Source organism: Periophthalmus magnuspinnatus, chromosome 5 (assembly GCF_009829125.3).
Source record: "Periophthalmus magnuspinnatus isolate fPerMag1 chromosome 5, fPerMag1.2.pri, whole genome shotgun sequence".
NCBI lineage: Eukaryota > Metazoa > Chordata > Actinopteri > Gobiiformes > Gobiidae > Periophthalmus > Periophthalmus magnuspinnatus.
The window spans coordinates 33,735,977-33,755,881 of NC_047130.1; the positions used below are offsets into that span (position 1 = coordinate 33,735,977).

The window sequence follows — 19,905 nt, forward strand, 5'->3', positions numbered from 1 at the left end:
CATGCCTTGTTACCACTGTGCAGGCTGGTGGTGGTGGTGTAATGGTGTAGGGGATGTTTTCTTGGCACACTTTAGGTCCCTTAGTGCAAATTGGGCATTGTTTAAATTGCCTATCAATATGGGCCAACATTTCTAAAGAATGCTTTCAGCACCTTGTTGAATCAATGCCACATAGAATTAAAGCAGTTCTGAAGGTGAAAGGGGGTCAAACACCATATTAGTATGGTGTTCCTAATAATCCTTCAGGTGAGTGTATGTCAAGATAAGGAAGCCATAGGGCCACATTGAGAATGACCTTTTTTCATTAGAAGGGGAGTAACAGCACACCTCAGCAATAGCATGGATCAAGTGAATAATCTGGAAACCTGAATATAAAGGAATAGGAAAAACAACATCTAAATCCTTTGAGGGTAAAGTCTCCCTGGAATATACCTAGAAATCAGAGGGCTTATTTTAAATGTGCATATTTGTGTTTGTTTTCTCACCTCGTGTGTTCTATTCAGCAGATTTCCATTCTGTCACTCTTGAAAATGATCAAAGCACCCCACCTCCTTAGTTCCTCTTTTGTTGTCCAGCTTTCATGTAAAAGAACATGTGGTCACATTCTCTTCACTCAAGTGTGCCTATGTACAAGATGCACTCGGACTGGATATTATCTCCGTAACACAGCGCCATGTACAAGCAAAGTGGCAATCTAGCCAGAGAGCAATGATTCATAGTATGATACAAAGGCCAATGTATGTGCATATTGCTACTGGGGGATTTCTCTCTCTCTCTCTCTCTCTCTCTCTCTCTCTCTCTCTATATATATATATATATATATATATATATATATATATATATATATATATATATATATATATATATATATATATATATATATATATATATATATATATATATATATATATATATTTTTTTTTTTTTTTTTTTTTTTTCATTTTTCATATCAATATTTTATTTCATTCATTAAAACAAAACAAATCAATGCAACATATCTTCATACAGTATTTCAGCTTTTGTACAATTATGATAAATGAATGAAAGGGCACAGAAAGAAGCAAAAGCTTATAATATTTGCCCCTTATCAACTTTGACTCTTATTCCTTCCAGTGTGTTGCACTGTTACATTATACAAAATCAAGCTTAGATGCACAGCTACTTTAAAAAAAAAAAAAAAAAAAACACTAAATCATCCTGTCACATAGCAGTTATATACTTTCTTAATAATGATAATTTCAAGCTTTTCTTAAACATATAAATGGACTTGAATTCTTTAATATTACTTTCAAGACTGTTCCAAAGACTGACTCCCTTGATTAAAACACATCTTTCCTTTGGTTTAGTTTGAAACTCTGGCTTAGAAAATAAATCAGTTCTTCTTAATTGATATCTACTTTCTCTCTTTAGAAATCTATTTTGCAACTTCTCTGGTAATACTTTTTGATGAGCTTTATACATGGTTTTGAGAATGCTATATTCCACCAATTTGTTAAATTTCAACATTTCTAATTGAATAAAAATTGGATTTGTATGTGCCCTATAACCACTTCCATTGATAATTCTAATAGCACGCTTCTGTAAAAGACACACTTCAATGCAATATGTCATATATGGAACAATCAATGTGTTATACAATAAGAACAATGCATCTTTGTTGAGAGACTCTTTTACCTTGTGTAATACAGCTATGGTTTGTGATACTTTTGATCTTACTTGCTCTATGTGGGATTTCCACGTCAGCTGCTCATCAATAATAACTCCTAAAAAATGAAATGCACTTGTTCTTTCTATCTGTAATCCTTGTGTGAATAATCTTACCTCTAAATCTTTCTTTTTACAACTAAAGACCATAAAGTTAGTTTGTTAGTTTTACTAATGTTTATAGATAGTTTGTTAGCATTGAACCATTTTAATATTTTTTGAAACTCATCTTCTACATTTTTATAACCTCCTTTATGTTTTTTTTTCCAGAGTAAAATAATGTGGTATCATCAGCAAACAAGATGCAATTTAGTAATTTGATACAGACATAATATCATTCACATAAAGGAGAAAAAGTACTGGCCCCAAGACCGAACCTTGGGGTACCCCACACATTACTTGGCGATATTCTGATTTTATGTTGTTGATTTCGACAAATTGATAACGGTTTGTTAAGTAACTTGTGACCCATTTGTGTGGTACACCTCGTATACCATACTTGTATAATTTCTGTAACAATATTTCATGATCTAGAGTATCAAATGCTTTTTGAAGATAGACAAAGATACTAACTAAATATTGTTTCTTGTCCATGGCATTGGTGATTTCTTCAGCCAGGTCCATTAATGCTGTGGCGGTTGAATAATTGGAACGAAATCCATATTGGCTCTTACTTAAAATTTCATATTTTTCAATAAATTTATTTAATCTGCTAACAAATAGTTTCTCTAAAATTTTTGAGAATTGCAAAAGCAGTGATACAGTTCTATAATTTGAGAAATCATTTTTATTTCCTTTTTTAAAAAGTGGAATAACTCTGGCCACTTTCATGTGATCTGGAAATATTTCTGTGCTGAATGAAAGATTACATATATATATGAAAGGCTCAATGACAACGTTTATCACTTTCTTGATTAATAACATATTAATATCAGTATAATCATTAGATTTTTTATTTGGACAATTTTGAACAATTATCAAGACTTCATTTGCTTGCACGCTCTCCAAAAACATACTGTTTACATTATCAGCTATTATTCCATCATTGTTGCTTTCTTTTGGGATATTTTTTGATAAATTTGGGCCAATGTTAGAAAAGAAATTATTAAATTCGTTAACAATTTCTTCTTTCAAAAAAAAACATCTACATTATTTTTTGTAAAATAGTTTAGAATATTTGAAGTTACCTTACCTTTTTGCAAGACCGTGTTTATTATACCCCAAGTATTTTTTATATTGTTTTTGTTCTCATCCAATAATTTGGTGTAGTAATCTTTTTTTTTTGTCTTCTCATAATTGATACAAGCTTGTTTTTATATTTTTCATACCTAATTTCTGAATCTTTTGTTCTCAATTTGAGAAACCTTCTGTAAAGACAATTTTTTCTTCCTGCATGCATTTTTCAGTCCGTTTGTCATCAATGGGTTAAGAATATTTTTCTTATCGTGTACAACAATTTTTGTAATTTTGCAGCTTTTGTCATATAAATTGAGAAACGTTGTCATGAAAGCGTTATAAGCACTATTTAGATTATTTGTATATACATGATTCCAATTTTGTTTTTCAAGGTCTTCTCTGAAGGCCTCCAGAGCCTTACTAGATTTATCTCTTATTAGCATTGCCGTTACATCTTGCGCAAGCTCATCAAAACACAATTTTTCATAGATAATAAATACAGGAAGGTGATCACTCACATCTGCCCTAAAGATACCACTGATAATGTCACCATGTATATTTGTGTACCGTATTTTCCGCACTATAAGGCGCATCGGAATATAAGGCGCACCTTCAATGAATGGCCTATTTTAAAACAAATTTCATATATAGGGCGCACCGCATTATAAGGCGCATAGAATATAAACTACTGTAGTATCTGAGGTTGTGTTACGCATCCACGAGATGGAGCTGCGCTGAAGGGAATGTCAACAAAACAGTCAGATAAGTCAGTCAAACTCACAAAACAAGTTAATGCATCACAATATAGCAACTCTTGAAATAGTGCAACGTAATAACAATAACTCAACGTTGTTCAAACGTTAATGTCCATAGTCACAATATCTCCCAGCCTTGTTTAGTTGTAAACACGTGAAAGAAACACGTAAAGCCTCACTTTTTCAGTTCATTCCTCATTCACAAATCCGTCGAGTTCTTCCTCTTCAGTGTCTGAGTTGAAACAGAACGAGCTCATTCAAAGTGCCCGATTCCGTCTCGTCAAAATCGCCGTCACTGCTGTTGTCTTAACAGTTCAGTGACAATTCCTGCCTTCGTGAAGCTCGGACCATAGTTGAGGACTCATATATCAGCCCAGGCATCCGCAATCCATTGGCAGATTGTGGCGTATGTCTCCCCGTCTCCCCGTTATCCCTATAGCGTCGGATCCTGTCGTTGCAGATAGAGCGGGTTGCGGACTTTCCAGCAGCGTAACTCCGCAACCAGTCGTGCTCTCATGTAAATTCAGACAGCGTCTCAAAGCGGAGACACGGGGCTATCTAAATATTTTACCGTCATTACGGTAATCTTCCTCTGTTGTCCCTCGAAGGTGTCGAATGAGAGCGCGGGGCTGCAGGTCATTTATTCAACGCATAAAAGAAAAAATACGGATGGATGTGTAAAATAGAAGTAGTTGTGTGGAAAAAATGCAGCAAATGCTGATACTTCGTTTAACATGATTTTTATGGCTAAAAAAAGAATAAAAGTCTAGGTCTAGGTGAGCTATACTGGCCCATAGTGTGCTCAGTCCTTAAAGGGTTATTACCGCTATTACTTCAGCGACGCCTCCTGACTACGGGTGTCATAATTGACCAATATTGATCCATATATAAGGCGCATCGGATTATAAGGCGCACTGTGGGTTTTTGAGAAAATTAAAGGCTTTTAGGTGCGCCTTATAGTGTGGAAAATACGGTATATATTGTCAATGATAGTCGCACTATGACTAGTAATACGAGTTGGTTTAGTTATCATTGGGCATAGACCAACTGTTTCCATATAATTCCGAAAGACATTTGTTGCTGCTTGATTTCCCATTTCTATGTTAAAGTCACCACACAAAATAAATGATTTGTTAACGTTCTCAAACATTTCAAGGATCTGATCTGTAAATAAGTCAACACCAGCCCCAGGCGGTCTATACACACAACTAATTAATATGTTTTTTCCCATTGTCATTAATGATTTCTATGGTAAGCATTTCCATCAAGTCACTCCCAGTTATCGTTTTTTGTTGAACCAGTTTACACTTTAGATTTACATCCACATAGAGGGCACATATGTGCGACATCAGATTCAATATCATAGATTTATCTTCCTCATTTGTGTCAATATTAATGTCCATATAACTATTTAGTGTGTTTTAAGTCCGTAACTGTGTGTATCCAACCTTACTTCTCCTTTGGTCCATGTTGACAGTCCTTCTCGGGCCGTTATCTTCCGCTTTCAATGTCCATTTTTATACTTCTCAAGTTCTTTCAAGTCCCTGATCATCCTTGATGCTCCATCATTGTCTCTTATCCACACATTGCCATTGCGTGTCCATGTCCCAGTTATTTTCCTCTGCTTTCTCAACAGTCTTGCTTCCCTCACGATGCCTCCATTTTTCTTTGTTTGTTTATAAACACATTTGTGCCCTTTAGTTTCCTAGCCTGTATTAGACATCATTTTTCATATTCCTGCTAATGAACCGTATTACAATAGCAGGTCTTATTTTCTCTGACTTTCTGGTAGCGTGTGACAAATCGAAATAGCTTCTTTACAGATGTTGATACTCTTACTGTTCAAAAAATCCACCACCATCTTGCTCCAGCAACAGCAGCTCTCCTCTCGGCGCGTCCTCTGAGGTGTCAGCGTTAGCTGCCGCCCGTGCGTAGGTCCGGTGTCGAGTCTCCAGCTCTGAGATGATCAAGTCCTCCCTCCATGTGTACTGTTCCAGTTCGTCGACTCGCTGTTCCAAGAAAGTAATCCTTTTGTCCTTTTCACTCATCATAGTTTTCAGGGTAGCTACTTCATCCACGAGTTTTGAGCAGCCGCTCCTGTTGCGATGTTAACTTTGCCAACTCTCCAGACATAAAGTTCAATGATCGCTTGATCTCCTCCATATCGTCTGCCTTTGGCATGTTCTTATCTTCTTGTTAAATGCTTTTCCAACACTTGTCTCTGCACAGTTTGTGCTAAGAATAGTGCTAGCACCGGTTAGCCCAGATGTGGCTAAGCTCTTCAAAAACAGGAAGCAGCAGTGACAGCAGACACAGTGAGGAGAGCCTAATATGCAGAATATTATGTATATACTTTTTTTTTCTTTCTGAGGGGACATTTAACTTGTTCTTCACATAGCTGTACCTGAATTTGACAGTGAAAATGTGTGAAAAATTAACTAGTTCATGTTTAACAGTTTGAATAAGTTATTCCTCACTTTCCAAACACATTTTCTTGCATTCAAATAATTCATCTCAATGAGCTATAGAAATGTCAGAGGCCAGAGCAGAAATTCAGAGATTTCACCTAAACAAGAGAGGGGTGAATCCTCTTCAGTACTGTGCACTCTTACTGCCACAGGATGGGGTGTAGACCTGTCGATTAAAATGAACTTGCCTATCATCAATACTGACTAAAATTAAAATCGCGACTTATCAATGTTTGGCACAGCCCTACTTGTAGTAACTAAAAACAAAAATAGATTTCATATAGTATGAACATCGTTTCATTGGTGCTTGATGGAGGAAACAATAGCACTCCTGGATTGATCTGACAATGCCATTATTTCTGTCTGAGTAAGCAACATCCAACAGCAGATGTGTAATTATGATTACCTAATCCACATCTGGCTCCTGAAAATTAAGCATTTGCCATCTGCACACGAGTGACTGAAATAGCACTGAAAATTAAGATAAATAAGGAAATATTTGCACGTTCAGCTAGTACAGGAACTCTTTAGGGAAAAAAACAAAATAGCTCCTAATAATATACAGAAAAATGTACAGAAATTCATGTAAATGATGCAGTGCTTTTTGTCTAAACAAGAATCCAATATTTACCCACATAAACACTTTGCTATCACCCAAACATGCTAGTGAGTGACAAGACAGTGGGCGGTGTTGTGAGTGCTACTTGAGACAGCGAGAAGGCAGCTTACCAGGCTAGTTAATTAATTGGCATGGACCCCACCGAGATATGTCAACATGTGACCCTGGCACATTGTTTTTATATCTATATATATATATATATATATATATATATAATATATATATATATATATATAAAACAATGTGCCAGGGTCACATTGTGACATATTCGGTGGGGTCCATGCCAATTAATTAACTAGCCTGGTAAGCTGCCTTCTCGCTGTCTCAAGTAGCACTCACAACACCGCCCACTTGTCTTGTCACTCACTAGCATGTTTGGGTGATAGCAAAGTGTTTATGTGGGTAAATATTGGATTTCTGTTTTAGACAAAAAGCACTGCATCATTTACATGAATTTTCTGTACATTTTTCTGTATATTATTAGGAGCTATTTTGTTTTTTTCCCTAAAGAGTTCCTGTACTAGCTGAACGTGCAAATATTTCCTTATTTATCTTTAATTTTCAGTGCTATTTCAGTCACTCGTGTGCAGATGGCAAATGCTTAATTTTCAGGAGCCAGATGTGGATTAGGTAATCATAATTACACATCTGCTGTTGGATGTTGCTTACTCAGACAGAAATAATGGCATTGTCAGATCAATCCAGGAGTGCTATTGTTTCCTCCATCAAGCACCAATGAAACGATGTTCATACTATATGAAATCTATTTTTGTTTTTAGTACTACAAGTAGGGCTGTGCCAAACATTGATAAGTCGCGATTTAATTTTAGTCAGTATTGATGATAAGGCAAGTTCATTTTAATCGACAGGTCTACACCCCATCCTGTGGCAGTAAGAGTGCACAGTACTGAAGAGGATTCACCCCTCTCTTGTTTAGGTGAAATCTCTGAATTCTGCTCTGGCCTCTGACATTTCTATAGCTCATTGAGATGAATTATTTGAATGCAAGAAATGTGTTTGGAAAGTGAGGAATAACTTATTCAAACTGTTAAACATGAACTAGTTAATTTTTCACACATTTTCACTGTCAAATTCAGGTACAGCTATGTGAAGAACAAGTTAAATGTCCCCTCAGAAAGAAAAAAAAAGTATATACATACATATTCTGCATATTAGGCTCTCCTCACTGTGTCTGCTGTCACTGCTGCTTCCTGTTTTGAAGAGCTTAGCCACATCTGGGCTAACCGGTGCTAGCACTATTCTTAGCACAAACTGTGCAGAGACAAGTGTTGGAAAAGCATTTAACAAGAAGATAAGAACATGCCAAAGGCAGACGATATGGAGGAGATCAAGCGATCATTGAACTTTATGTCTGGAGAGTTGGCAAAGTTAACATCGCAACAGGAGCGGCTGCTCAAACTCGTGGATGAAGTAGCTACCCTGAAAACTATGATGAGTGAAAAGGACAAAAGGATTACTTTCTTGGAACAGCGAGTCGACGAACTGGAACAGTACACATGGAGGGAGGACTTGATCATCTCAGAGCTGGAGACTCGACACCGGACCTACGCACGGGCGGCAGCTAACGCTGACACCTCAGAGGACGCGCCGAGAGGAGAGCTGCTGTTGCTGGAGCAAGAGGTGGTGGATTTTTTGAACAGTAAGAGTATCAACATCTGTAAAGAAGCTATTTCGATTTGTCACACGCTACCCAGAAAGTCAGAGAAAATAAGACCTGCTATTGTAATACGGTTCATTAGCAGGAATATGAAAAATGATGTCTTAATACAGGCTAGGAAACTAAAGGGCACAAATGTGTTTATAAACAAACAAAGAAAATGGAGGCATCGTGAGGGAAGCAAGACTGTTGAGAAAGCAGAGGAAAATAACTGGGACATGGACACGCAATGGCAATGTGTGGATAAGAGACAATGATGGAGCATCAAGGATGATCAGGGACTTGAAAGAACTTGAGAAGTATAAAAATGGACATTGAAAGCGGAAGATAACGGCCGAGAAGGACTGTCAACATGGACCAAAGGAGAAGTAAGGTTGGATACACACAGTTACGGACTTAAAACACACTAAATAGTTATATGGACATTAATATTGACACAAATGAGGAAGATAAAATCTATGATATTGAATCTGATGTCGCACATATGTGCCCTCTATGTGGATGTAAATCTAAAGTGTAAACTGGTTCAACAAAAAACGATAACTGGGAGTGACTTGATGGAAATGCTTACCATAGAAATCATTAATGACAATGGGAAAAACATATTAATTAGTTGTGTGTATAGACCGCCTGGGGCTGGTGTTGACTTATTTACAGATCAGATCCTTGAAATGTTTGAGAACGTTAACAAATCATTTATTTTGTGTGGTGACTTTAACATAGAAATGGGAAATCAAGCAGCAACAAATGTCTTTCGGAATTATATGGAAACAGTTGGTCTATGCCCAATGATAACTAAACCAACTCGTATTACTAGTCATAGTGCGACTATCATTGACAATATACCGTATTTTCCACACTATAAGGCGCACCTAAAAGCCTTTAATTTTCTCAAAAACCCACAGTGCGCCTTATAATCCGATGCGCCTTATATATGGATCAATATTGGTCAATTATGACACCCGTAGTCAGGAGGCGTCGCTGAAGTAATAGCGGTAATAACCCTTTAAGGACTGAGCACACTATGGGCCAGTATAGCTCACCTAGACCTAGACTTTTATTCTTTTTTTAGCCATAAAAATCATGTTAAACGAAGTATCAGCATTTGCTGCATTTTTTCCACACAACTACTTCTATTTTACACATCCATCCGTATTTTTTCTTTTATGCGTTGAATAAATGACCTGCAGCCCCGCGCTCTCATTCGACACCTTCGAGGGACAACAGAGGAAGATTACCGTAATGACGGTAAAATATTTAGATAGCCCCGTGTCTCCGCTTTGAGACGCTGTCTGAATTTACATGAGAGCACGACTGGTTGCGGAGTTACGCTGCTGGAAAGTCCGCAACCCGCTCTATCTGCAACGACAGGATCCGACGCTATAGGGATAACGGGGAGACGGGGAGACATACGCCACAATCTGCCAATGGATTGCGGATGCCTGGGCTGATATATGAGTCTCAACTATGGTCCGAGCTTCACGAAGGCAGGAATTGTCACTGAACTGTTAAGACAACAGCAGTGACGGCGATTTTGACGAGACGGAATCGGGCACTTTGAATGAGCTCGTTCTGTTCAACTCAGACACTGAAGAGGAAGAACTCGACGGATTTGTGAATGAGGAATGAACTGAAAAAGTGAGGCTTTACGTGTTTCTTTCACGTGTTTACAACTAAACAAGGCTGGGAGATATTGTGACTATGGACATTAACGTTTGAACAACGTTGAGTTATTGTTATTACGTTGCACTATTTCAAGAGTTGCTATATTGTGAATGCATTAACTTGTTTTGTGAGTTTGACTGACTTATCTGACTGTTTTGTTGACATTCCCTTCAGCGCAGCTCCATCTCGTGGATGCGTAACACAACCTCAGATACTACAGTAGTTTATATTCTATGCGCCTTATAATGCGGTGCGCCCTATATATGAAATTTGTTTTAAAATAGGCCATTCATTGAAGGTGCGCCTTATATTCCGATGCGCCTTATAGTGCGGAAAATACGGTACACAAATATACATGGTGACATTATCAGTGGTATCTTTAGGGCAGATGTGAGTGATCACCTTCCTGTATTTATTATCTATGAAAAATTGTGTTTTGATGAGCTTGCGCAAGATGTAACGGCAATGCTAATAAGAGATAAATCTAGTAAGGCTCTGGAGGCCTTCAGAGAAGACCTTGAAAAACAAAATTGGAATCATGTATATACAAATAATCTAAATAGTGCTTATAACGCTTTCATGACAACGTTTCTCAATTTATATGACAAAAGCTGCAAAATTACAAAAATTGTTGTACACGATAAGAAAAATATTCTTAACCCATTGATGACAAACGGACTGAAAAATGCATGCAGGAAGAAAAAATTGTCTTTACAGAAGGTTTCTCAAATTGAGAACAAAAGATTCAGAAATTAGGTATGAAAAATATAAAAACAAGCTTGTATCAATTATGAGAAGACAAAAAAAAAAGATTACTACACCAAATTATTGGATGAGAACAAAAACAATATAAAAATACTTGGGGTATAATAAACACGGTCTTGCAAAAAGGTAAGGTAACTTCAAATATTCTAAACTATTTTACAAAAAATAATGTAGATGTTTTTTTTGAAAGAAGAAATTGTTAACGAATTTAATAATTTCTTTTCTAACATTGGCCCAAATTTATCAAAAAATATCCCAAAAGAAAGCAACAATGATGGAATAATAGCTGATAATGTAAACAGTATGTTTTTGGAGAGCGTGCAAGCAATGAAGTCTTGATAATTGTTCAAAATTGTCCAAATAAAAAATCTAATGATTATACTGATATTAATATGTTATTAATCAAGAAAGTGATAAACGTTGTCATTGAGCCTTTCATATATATATGTAATCTTTCATTCAGCACAGAAATATTTCCAGATCACATGAAAGTGGCCAGAGTTATTCCACTTTTTAAAAAAGGAAATAAAAATGATTTCTCAAATTATAGAACTGTATCACTGCTTTTGCAATTCTCAAAATTTTAGAGAAACTATTTGTTAGCAGATTAAATAAATTTATTGAAAAATATGAAATTTTAAGTAAGAGCCAATATGGATTTCGTTCCAATTATTCAACCGCCACAGCATTAATGGACCTGGCTGAAGAAATCACCAATGCCATGGACAAGAAACAATATTTAGTTAGTATCTTTGTCTATCTTCAAAAAGCATTTGATACTCTAGATCATGAAATATTGTTACAGAAATTATACAAGTATGGTATACGAGGTGTACCACACAAATGGGTCACAAGTTACTTAACAAACCGTTATCAATTTGTCGAAATCAACAACATAAAATCAGAATATCGCCAAGTAATGTGTGGGGTACCCCAAGGTTCGGTCTTGGGGCCAGTACTTTTTCTCCTTTATGTGAATGATATTATGTCTGTATCAAATTACTAAATTGCATCTTGTTTGCTGATGATACCACATTATTTTACTCTGGAAAAAAAACATAAAGGAGGTTATAAAAATGTAGAAGATGAGTTTCAAAAATATTAAAATGGTTCAATGCTAACAAACTATCTATAAACATTAGTAAAACTAACAAACTAACTTTATGGTCTTTAGTTGTAAAAAGAAAGATTTAGAGGTAAGATTATTCACACAAGGATTACAGATAGAAAGAACAAGTGCATTTCATTTTTTAGGAGTTATTATTGATGAGCAGCTGACGTGGAAATCCCACATAGAGCAAGTAAGATCAAAAGTATCACAAACCATAGCTGTATTACACAAGGTAAAAGAGTCTCTCAACAAAGATGCATTGTTCTTATTGTATAACACATTGATTGTTCCATATATGACATATTGCATTGAAGTGTGTCTTTTACAGAAGCGTGCTATTAGAATTATCAATGGAAGTGGTTATAGGGCACATACAAATCCAATTTTTATTCAATTAGAAATGTTGAAATTTAACAAATTGGTGGAATATAGCATTCTCAAAACCATGTATAAAGCTCATCAAAAAGTATTACCAGAGAAGTTGCAAAATAGATTTCTAAAGAGAGAAAGTAGATATCAATTAAGAAGAACTGATTTATTTTCTAAGCCAGAGTTTCAAACTAAACCAAAGGAAAGATGTGTTTTAATCAAGGGAGTCAGTCTTTGGAACAGTCTTGAAAGTAATATTAAAGAATTCAAGTCCATTTATATGTTTAAGAAAAGCTTGAAATTATCATTATTAAGAAAGTATATAACTGCTATGTGACAGGATGATTTAGTGTTTTTTTTTTTTTTTTTTTAAAGTAGCTGTGCATCTAAGCTTGATTTTGTATAATGTAACAGTGCAACACACTGGAAGGAATAAGAGTCAAAGTTGATAAGGGGCAAATATTATAAGCTTTTGCTTCTTTCTGTGCCCTTTCATTCATTTATCATAATTGTACAAAAGCTGAAATACTGTATGAAGATATGTTGCATTGATTTGTTTTGTTTTAATGAATGAAATAAAATATTGATATGAAAAATGAAAAAAAAAAAAAAAAAAAAATATATATATATATATATATATATATATATATATATATATATATATATATATATATATATATATATATATATATATATATATATATATATATATATAGAGAGAGAGAGAGAGAGAGAGAGAGAGAGAGAGAGAAATCCCCCAGTAGCAATATGCACATACATTGGCCTTTGTATCATACTATGAATCATTGCTCTCTGGCTAGATTGCCACTTTGCTTGTACATGGCGCTGTGTTACGGAGATAATATCCAGTCCGAGTGCATCTTGTACATAGGCACACTTGAGTGAAGAGAATGTGACCACATGTTCTTTTACATGAAAGCTGGACAACAAAAGAGGAACTAAGGAGGTGGGGTGCTTTGATCATTTTCAAGAGTGACAGAATGGAAATCTGCTGAATAGAACACACGAGGTGAGAAAACAAACACAAATATGCACATTTAAAATAAGCCCTCTGATTTCTAGGTATATTCCAGGGAGACTTTACCCTCAAAGGATTTAGATGTTGTTTTTCCTATTCCTTTATATTCAGGTTTCCAGATTATTCACTTGATCCATGCTATTGCTGAGGTGTGCTGTTACTCCCCTTCTAATGAAAAAAGGTCATTCTCAATGTGGCCCTATGGCTTCCTTATCTTGACATACACTCACCTGAAGGATTATTAGGAACACCATACTAATATGGTGTTTGACCCCCTTTCACCTTCAGAACTGCTTTAATTCTATGTGGCATTGATTCAACAAGGTGCTGAAAGCATTCTTTAGAAATGTTGGCCCATATTGATAGGCAATTTAAACAATGCCCAATTTGCACTAAGGGACCTAAAGTGTGCCAAGAAAACATCCCCTACACCATTACACCACCACCACCAGCCTGCACAGTGGTAACAAGGCATGATGGATCCATGTTCTCATTCTGTTTACGCCAAATTCTGACTCTACCATCTGAATGTCTCAACAGAAATCGAGACTCATCAGACCAGGCAACATTTTTCCAGTCTTCAACTGTCCAATTTTGGTGAGCTCGTGCAAATTGTAGCCTCTTTTTCCTATTTGTAGTGGAAATGAGTGGTACCTGGTGGGGTCTTCTGCTGTTGTAGCCCATCTGCCTCAAGGTTCTGCGTGTTGTGGCTTCACAAATGCTTTGCTGCATTCCTGGGTTGTAAGGAGTGGTTATTTCAGTCAACGTTGCTCTTCTATAAGCTTGAATCACTCGGCCCATCCTCCTCTGACCTCTAGCATCAACAAGGCATTTTTGCCCACAGGACTGCCGCATACTGGATGTTTTTCCCTTTTCACACCATTCTTTGTAAACCCTAGAAATGGTTGTGCGTGAAAATCCCAGTAACTGAGCAGATTGTGAAATACTCAGACCAGCCCGTCTGGCACCAACAACCATGCCACGCTCAAAATTGCTTAAATCACCTTTCTTTCCCATTCTGACAATCAGTTTGGAGTTCCAGAGATTGTCTTGACCAGGACCACACCCCTAAATGCATTGAAGCAACTGCCATCTGATTGGTTGATTAGATAATTGCATTAAGGAGAAACTGAACAGTTGTTCCTAATAATCCTTTAGGTGAGTGTATGTTCCAAAGCAGTAACACAGTAAAGAACCAGGGCCATCAGAGAATAACATTTGAACAAGAAGTAAATGAACCTGTTTCTCTTATGAAGTTTTAAATCAGTACTGCTGTTGAAAACCAAAATTGTAATCATTTCTCACTTTAAAAGTCACATATTATGCAAAATCAACTTTTTTGAGATTGTAACCATGCTATATTGTTGTTCCCTTATCAAAAAACATACCTGGAGTGTGCTTCATTCATGCTTGCTTCATAAATTTACAAGGTAATTTTACAATTTCTCAGAAATGACTAAATTTATCTGATAGTTACACCACAGTTACACCGGACTAATTCTGATCATTTCTGCATTTGAATTATGTTTATAATTAATGCATAGTTTTATTAGCATTCATTCCGGCACCGAAATACTTTGCTGCACTTGAAACAGAGGTGTGTTTTTTTATTGTATTTTATATATACTTGATTTTTTTATTTATTTATTATTATTATTTTTTTAACGTTAGAACACTTAACATAGGCAATGTGAAGGCCATGTTCACTGCCAGATTGTTTGTGAGCAATACAATGTAATGCTAACCAGTCACATATGCATCAGGTTTAGTAGCCTACTAGTAGCATTAGGAACCTTAGGCACCCTTAACTAGTTAATATGCTCTATAGTAAAAAGTGCTTGGTCACTAGTTCCTTTCATGGCAACTGAAGTAGCCATCTCCCTAAAACTTTACATATATTTCGACTGAAAGGTTTATTTTTGGGAGCTCAATAGTAAGTGTAAAGCACACCATCTAATTGGGAAGTAAGCTCCTGGATCAGAGTAAGCCTTAGCGTCTGTTAGCGGTGAGACAAGTGTGACAAATCTCCACCTGTATGTATGTGTGAGTGACTGGGTTCCTGTGCGCCTCGATGCATATGCTTACACCTCTAAGATTATGCTAAGCAAGCTTATACAATCCACTTAGCATATAGAACGTAATCAAGTATTAACATGCACAGTCACAAGCCAAATAAATCCAGGATAAAAACTGGTGAAAGTGACATGAGTATTCTAGTCACACAATGAATATTTTATCAAGAAGCGGGTTATGTTTTCTAAAAATAATGAAGGCATAACTAATATTTATGGGCAAAAATGTTGCTGTAAATGTCATGTATACAGATCAGGATTTAGCTGCAATTAGCAAGATGATTAAGTTTATCAAATGTAATCATATGCTTATTTTTGATAAATCATAAGGAATTTTAAATTGGAGCACTGAATTAAGATTGGAATTTCTAACTATTTGTAAAGGCTTATATGGCCTAACTTGCTACTTGTTTAAATTATAGCTATAAGTTCTGCTTCCACTCATATCTCTGCATAGCCTCAGTCAGTGTTTAAGTCAAGATTGCCAATTTGGCAAATTTAGTGGCAATTAGCCAATATCACTGTATACACCCCCTTGCCAGGAAAAACAGCCATAGTGCACATGTCATTATATCACTATATTTCAAATTTCATATCATCTTCATATATATAAGTTATATGACCAGTGTCTTTGTAGACCCTCAGTGGTCCAGGTCTGATCCATAGCAAAAGATGAAGGTCAAATCTGTCAACTGGACAAATCGTTGTAGGAGTGAAGACGTTTCGCTGATCATCCAAGCCGCTTCTTCAGTTCTGGTGAGATTGCTGGTGGCCCCACTTCCTTATATGTATCTGAGGGGAGGAAACTGTAAACAGTTATTGTTTCCAGTTTCAGCTGAGACTACCCTATTCAGCCCTTAACGACCCTGTTATTGTTCTCATTGTTCTGGGTCTGAGGATGGAGTTATAGATGAAGGGGGGGGGGGCTTCTTTAGCTTCTTTAACTCCCCTCTCAAACATTTCTTTTCTCTGGCTAATATCTGAACTTCACTATCTTTAAAGGAGTGGTTAGTGGCTTTGAGATGGAGATGTACGGCAGATTGAGGTCCAGAGTGTTACGGCCCCTGGCCTCTAGCACCTTCTACCGTTACAGTTGCTTCTATTGGAGATTTAATAAACATCAGCTCAAATATTCCACTATAGAGAAAGAAACGTTGTCCATGTTGCTTGCTCTCCAGCATTTTGAGGTGTATCTTGGGTCCTGCTCTCAGCCTGTCATGGTACTTACTGACCATAACCCCCTAACGTTTTTGTCACGCATGAACTGGCCTGACAATGATTTTACAAATTGCAGTTAAAAAACTAAAGAAAAACTCCCGCACACTGTCTCACTCTTAATGCAATTTTATTCCATACAACGTTTCGGTCGCTCTGACCTTCTTCAGGTATCAAATTGCAGTTAAAAAATGTTTACTAGACGGATTATTCAAGAATCAATATATAGTTATTGTCATGCATACTGTTTCGTAGAGCCCCTTATTCAGTATAAAAGTCAACAGCAACATTAGGTTTGCAGTAGCAAGTTTAAAAATGAAAGTTTATCCGGGGCCCAGACTTCGTCCACCTCAGACATGTCCTCTAGCTCCTCTGGTGGGACCCCAAGGCGTTCCCAGTCCAGGCAAAACACTTAGTCCCTGCAGCGTGTTCTGAGTCTTCCCTGGGGCCTCCTCCCGGTGGGACATGCCCAGAACACCTCCCTAGGAAGATGTTCAGGAGGCATTCTGAACCATGCCCGAGCTCGGGCTCGGGCATCTAAGTCACATCTAATTGGTCAACTTTAATACCAAGAAATCCTTTTTGGATGCCTTCTGACCTTCTGGATTGTGTCTCAGTTTCAGTTCGATATTAAGATTTGTTTTTTTACAGAAATTTCCATTCATCTCTTTCTGTTTTTTACATATATTCATTCAGGAAATATATGAAAGCATATCGCCACAAGAGTGTGTAAATTACTCTATTAAATTGAAAGGGGCAAAAACATATATTGCTGACTGTAATGGATTCAGAGAGCAAACTCACTGGACCAGTAAGGGTTTAGTTCCATCATGTAAACAGGTGCATTGACCTGGTCTGCTACTGTTAACTCAAAGCTCACAGCTGCTCTATATGTGCACGGCATGAGACTGTGGTGGCTGTGGCCCACCCAACAAATACCTGTACCGATGTTGACTTCAAGCTGTTGCTCTACCTGTAACACCCAACTGAGTGATTCTGATTCATTACTTTTATTTGCTGTTGTTTTGGTAATTTAATCTGTGAAAGTGCTGGAATATCAACCTGATTTTAATTGTTGGCGTGTTTAATCATTTGAATAAAGTGATTCAAATGATTAGGCACATGATGAACATGAATTTGATGTTGGAGTTGGACTAAAACACTTTTTAACACACTTTAAGCAAGTTACTTGAATTCTAGACCCATATTGTATATTGTTTATATACAGTATTCAGTCAAAGTCTATTTTTTGATTTACCTTACTTTTAAACATTACTTATCTTTCCTATTATTATTCATTGTTTTATGCTGCATCTCACCACTGAAGCAAGTTCCTAGTTTGTGAATTCTGCTAACTGACAATGGCAATAAAACTTATTCTGATTCTGATCTGCTCCCTGGCAACTCAACTTTTAAATGATTGAAACCTGTGGTTAAATTTCACTTTGCACCCCATGGTCTTTAAATGATGACTGTTCTCACTGTCCTTAGATAGTGCCATTGCTTATTTATTAATTTTTCTTCTGAACTACACTATACAGTGGTCCCTGGATCAATTCAGTTCAATTCAATTCAATTTATTTGTTGTCATTGTCACAGAAGAACAACGAAATTACGTTTGGAGCATCCCATAAAGTGCAAACCCAGAAATAATAAATACCCCTTAAACCCAAGTGTAAACATTAACCCAGTGTGACTTCAGTACAACATGAGACAGCTCTTGTAGCAGCATGATGGTGTCAAGTAAGTTGCACAAATCAGGGACATACAGACAGGGACCGGAGAATGATGACAAAATGCAACAATGCAACCAGTTCAGTGTTATTAAGAGTTGGATGTGGTTTTTGTCCGTGAGAGGGGGGCAGAGAGGGGCCGAGAGGGCAGAGTTCAGGAGCCTCACAGCCTGTGGATACAGACTGTTGGCCAATCTGGATGTTCTGGCCCGTATGGACCTGTACCTTCTCCCTGGGGCAGCAGGTGAAAAAGATGGTGCACAGGGTGATGTTGGTCCCGCAGGATGTTGTGCACTCTTCTCAGACAGCGAGTGGAGTAGATGGTGCTGATTTCTGGCAGAGTCGTGGATCATTGTGTGGGTTACGTTACAATGTTCTCAAGGCAAAATCCACGAAGTAGAAAGTTTTATTTTTTACAGTTAATATATGTTTTAAGGCTGTAAAACCCCTCACCACACACTTTATACGCTTTTCTCAGACAGACATTAACATATTCTCACATTTTTCTCTTGTTTAATTAACTAATAGTGACTAAGGTGTATTTCACAGGTCCTCTGACAGTGTGTCTTTGTCCTGGCGCCACTTTGCTGTAGCGTTGATCGAACATTTATGTAAATTTGGTAAATTTGTTTGTCTATTGGTCTTGCTTGTGTATTTTTAGTGAAGACTTCCACTGGACTCTGATGTAAAAAGGGAGTTACAAAATTTTTGATTCACAAAAATGTAAATTTGCATGCATTATAATATGAATTAAACTTGGCTCCCACTCATTCTGTGCTGGCACGGAGAAGATCGATTAACGGTGGTCTGCCGTCCCTTGGCCAGTCGGGACACAGAGCACAATGCGCATTCATACACTGTAAAAAAGCGTATAGAAATGCCCTGGAAAATCTGTAAAACAGCGAGACCGCAAAGGGTGAACCGTGATATAGCAAGGGACCACTGTACTACAAAACAACAAAATTCCTAATAGAAATTGAACTCTGTGAATTTCTGACTGATTGACTGATTTCATACAAATTGCGGCTCCTCTTAATGCATGCCCTATTAATCCACCACCTTACATACAGTGGTGAAGTGCTGCTTGCTTCTCTGTGGCTTTAATACTCGGAGGATTTGAAGGGAAGCTGTTAGAGGAATTAGCAAGTGGTCTATGTCACGGTGGACTCCTGATTTCATGTTTAATATCCACCACTCCCCTCGTCTGAGCTTCCCCCGTGGGCCTGCTGAATATGGGCAGCTCTAAGTAGAAAAGAGTGTTATGTGTGGTTAAAGGGGATAGAGGGGATCGGAAGCAGCCAGAAATTGGCAATCGGCTTTTCCAGCTCAGACAGCGCTGTTCACTGCCGTCGTGTGGTGTATTGTAATATTTTTAATGAACCGTGGTTATGGCCCAGCCCTCACAGCAACAAATCAGCTCTGTTGGTAAAAAACAAACAAACAAAAAACACACACACAGCCACTTTAAGAGTTTGTATTATGAGCAAAGATTACAGTAGTTTTGATTTAGCAGAAACTGAAATGCTTTGCTCAGTC

General features: G+C 37.1%; 1 protein-coding gene across 1 annotated transcript in view; it reads right to left on the reverse strand.

Moving 5' to 3' along the window:
* tafa3a (TAFA chemokine like family member 3a) overlaps nucleotides 1-19,905 on the reverse strand; it is a 154,433-nt gene that overhangs the window by 99,075 nt on the left and 35,453 nt on the right. The gene's annotated exons all lie outside the window — the stretch shown is intronic.